This window comes from Erinaceus europaeus, chromosome 3, assembly GCF_950295315.1.
Source record: "Erinaceus europaeus chromosome 3, mEriEur2.1, whole genome shotgun sequence".
NCBI lineage: Eukaryota > Metazoa > Chordata > Mammalia > Eulipotyphla > Erinaceidae > Erinaceus > Erinaceus europaeus.
Window position 1 is genome coordinate 178,159,691 of NC_080164.1, and position 4,359 is coordinate 178,164,049.

A 4,359-nucleotide genomic window follows, 5' to 3' on the forward strand; every position below is an offset into this window, starting at 1 on the left:
GCTGGTCCTTGCACTTTGCGCCACCTGAGCTTAACCCGCTGCGCTACTGCCCAACTCCCCCCAGCTGAATTCTTTGTATGTGCACTGTTTCATGCGAAGGTTATCAAAGCCTCCTAGAGACCAGTGGAAGGTCTCTCTTACTGTGTTCGCCTTCCTTCCTATGTTTCTCCTGCTTGTCTTATTGTTAAAAGCTGACAGGGTGTTCTCATCTATTTTAAAGTAAACCCCCCCTTCCTTTGGTTAAAATTATAGAAAATTGCATGTTAGCAGCAGCAGCAGAACAATTAACTTCCCACAAATTGAACAGCCTGGTTTGATTGTGTTAGGTGTGTGTCTCGAAGTAAAATAAGCAGTTATTTTTAGAAGGGCCATACTATACAGGGAAGAACAGTGTTTGTGTTCTTCTTAATAGGGAGGTGGGTATCATAATAACACAAAAGTATTAACACTTAGGAAAGAACAGGGAAAGACTACCATGAGAATTTGGAACAAAAAGGGCCATGTGGAAGGGTTTAACTCTGCACCACTTACATATCTGACTGTGGGGTTGCAGCTCCACCAGCCTGGGCAGAGGCCTGTCACTTCTGCATTGAGTCTTGAGGAGGTAGACCCCAAGGCCGGCCTGGCCTAAAGGCATGTCCCTCCTCAACTCTGTAGGCTCGGTGATGGCACCGAGCTCAGGGGCAAGGGAGCTGCCTCCTCACACAACATACCCTAAAGGTTTCCATTTCTCATGCGTCACCGATAGGTGACCTCCCTTTATAAGGCTGTAACTTGGGTCCTTATAGGCTGGTAACTTGCCTTGGAGCCCCAGCTGGATATGAGAAGCAGGTGCGACCTAAGAGCATGAATGAGGTGCACCTGGGGATAATCAACATGGCGTGAGTGTCACACGCTGTCCTCACTGGGTCCTACATACTTCCCCTATGTTCCTATTGGAAGGTGATCAGTATATTTAACGCTGTGTGTGAACAATAAACGAGCTGTCTCTCTGAAGCACTCCCCGGGAGGTTGGGCCTTTCCTCCTCTACCCTCACCACCGGTTCCTGGTTCCTCGTGTTGCTGCTGCTTCTCCGATGGCTGGAGGATGCCCAGCAGCATCTGACTTTAAACTTATGACTTACTGCAATGGGGGGGGGGAAGCTATTTAAGAAAAGTGGGGCCAGGTGGTGGTACACCTGGTTGAGTGCATAGAGCGTGCAAGCCCCTGTCTCAACCCCTCACCTCTTCCTGCAGGGGAAAAGCTTAGTGAGTGGTGAGGAAGGACTGCAAGTGTCTCTCTTTCTCAGTCCCTCTTTATCTCCCCTGAGCTCCCAATTTCTAGCTGTCTCTACTTAATCAATAAACTCTAGTTTGGAGGTTGGCTAGCATACTCTGCTTATCATCCGAGGATGATGGGTCCTGAAATTGGAGCATCCTGGAATGTTCCTAGCTGTGACCAGGGAATGTGAGCTCAGACCTACAGAGATGCAGAGGTTACATAGGCTCCTGTGCTGAATATGGGCCCCAGATCAGATTGATGGGGTTTATAGTTAACAATATTCATATACTTTTCCCATATTTGGGAGCTACTCTCTTCCCTGATCCAGTTTTCTGATCCTTTTTCCAACTATGACACCATGCCCCCAGACAATAGCTTAGGTCACCTGCATATTAGATGTCAGGCACAGGCAAAAACTAGTTGAGTCATGAACCCCTTGGAATATACCTAAAATAGACCTACTAACTTTTTCCAAAATGGAGACCCCCAAATCTTCATCTGCAATATTCTTGCCTTTAGGCTCATGATTAGTCAACAGTTTGCTCTGCTTTCTAATTCCTTTTCAGTCACCAGGTTCCAGATGTTCACATGATGCCAACCAGACTTCCCTGGGCAGACAACCCCACCAAGGTGTCCTGGAGCCCCACCTCCCCAGAGCCCTGCCCCACTAGGGAAAGAGGCAGGCAGGCTGGGAGTATGGAACGACCTGTCAATACCCATGTTCAGCGGAGAAGTAACTACAGAAGCCAGACCTTCCACCTTCTGCATCCCATAATGACCCTGGGTCCATGCTGCCAGAGGGTTAAAGAATAAGAAAGGTATTAGGGGAGGGGGTATGATACGGAGTTCTGGTGGTGGGAATTGTGTGAAGCTGTATGTATCTCTCTTAGCCTATGGTCTTGCGAGTGTTTCCATTTTATAAATAAAAACTTAAAATAATTAAAAAAGCAATATAGTATTTACAGCAAATTATTTAACATCTGTGGCTCTCTATTCCAAAGAGAACTTGTAGTAATCATTTAAAAAAAATCAGGAATCCCTGCTTTTTTTAAACTAGTTTTAGTATGACTTTAATGATGTTTTCAAAGATGCCTCTACTATTCAGTAACTATAAGGTGTGCTCAGCAGATTAACCACATTTTACTTCATGAGACTGGCATCTTCACCCACAACAGCACCTACTGTGACCATCCTGACACCAGTTACTGTGCTTTTGCCAGCAAACCACCAACCAATTTTCTGACAGAAGATGGCTGTCCTGCAGTTCAACTCCACTTGAGTGCCACCAACTTGGAGGCAGTGAGATTCCACAGGTTAAAGGTTCAGTCCCAAACGACCACTTTTACTCAGACACCCTTCTCAAATTGAGACTGTCAACTGTGCATCTTTCTATAGGTCAGGGGTTCCAATGACTTTGTTCTTGAGTTTGTCTCATTTGCACTCAGAATGTTTTTTCTTTCTTTCTTTCTTTCTTTCTTTCTTTCTTTCTTTCTTTCTTTCTTTCTTTTTCTCTTTCTTTATTCCTTCCTACCTTTCTTTTTTTAAAAAAAATGTTTTATCTTTATTTATATATTAGATACAGCCAGAAATTGAGAGGGAAGGGGGTGATAGAGGGAGAGATACAGAAACACCTGCAGCACTGCTTCACCACTCATGAAGCTTTCCCCCTGCAGGTGGGAACCAGGGGCCCGAACCTGGGTCCTTGTGCACTGTAACATGTGAGCTCGACCAGATGTGCTATCACCCAGCCCCTATTCCCTTTCTATCTATCTATCTATCTATCTATCTATCTATCTATCTATCTATCTATCTATCTATCTCTTCCTCCAGGGTTATTCTGAGGCTCAGTGCCACAACCACTATGAATCCACTGCTTCTAGTGGCCATTTTTTCACATTTTATTGAATAGGACAGAGAAAATGAGAGAGGAGGGGGAAATAGAGAGAGAGAAAGACAGACACCTGCAGACCTGCTTCACTGCTCGTGAAGTGTTCCCTCTGCAGGTAGGGAGCTCAGGGCTCAGACCCAGATCCTTGAACTTAGTACTATATGTGCTTAACTGAGTGAGCCACCACCCAGGCACCCCCCCCCCATTCAAAACGTTTTCTTTACTCAATCGCCATCTTGTTGCAGGACATAACAACTTGTGGGAGACTTGCAGAGGGCAAAGGCTGGGAGAGAGGGAGAAGGAGTTTCCATAACCTCTCCAAGAACGCCATTCCCTCTGAATTTCAAGTGTACATCCATTCCTGAGGCTAGCCTTTGGGTTTTCATTATGGTAGCTTCATTACAAAGTCATGCCAGGTTAAACCATCAGTGGTCTACTCAAACTCCAGGATCCTCCCCTGGGCCCCAGAAGCTAAGAGAGTGGGAAGGTTCCCACGTTGTAATCACAGGATGAAGGGCCCAGGCTGGTTAACCAGCCCAGTCATTAACTGCTTCCCCAAAGCCATGTCGCTGACATAAACTCTGGGTGTGGCAGGGAGTGGTGCTACAGCTATCTTGCCACCACGTCTGCCTTCTCATTTAGGAAATTCCAATGGCTTTAAGAGCTCTGTGCACAAACTTGAAAGATTGAATCTATCATCTCTCTCTCTCTCTCCCTCTCTCACACACACACACACACACACACACACACACACACACACACACACCTTATTGTTAATAGCATCATACATATCTTGGATATTGTGATTCCTTCAAAGGAATAGACTAAGTGCTGAACTTTTGCACTTTGCTTCTGCAAAAATTCCCAGGCACATACAAATGCCTATGTGGAATGTAAAATTATTTGTAAACATGGAGTCATGTCTTTACATATGACCCACATTCACTTGGTATGTCTCTTTCTCCTCCTTATTCTTCTCCTTCTCCTCCTTCTTCTTGATTTAATAATGATCTACAAGACTGTATGATAAGAAGGGTACAATTCTACACAATTCTCACCAAGAGAGTTCTGTATCCCATCCCATCCCCTCCATTGGAAGCTTTCCTATTCTTTATCTCTCTGGGAGTATAGACCCAGGGTCATTATGGGGTGCAGAAGATGGAAGGTCTGGCTTCTGTAATTGCTTCCCCGATGAATATGGAAGCTGGCA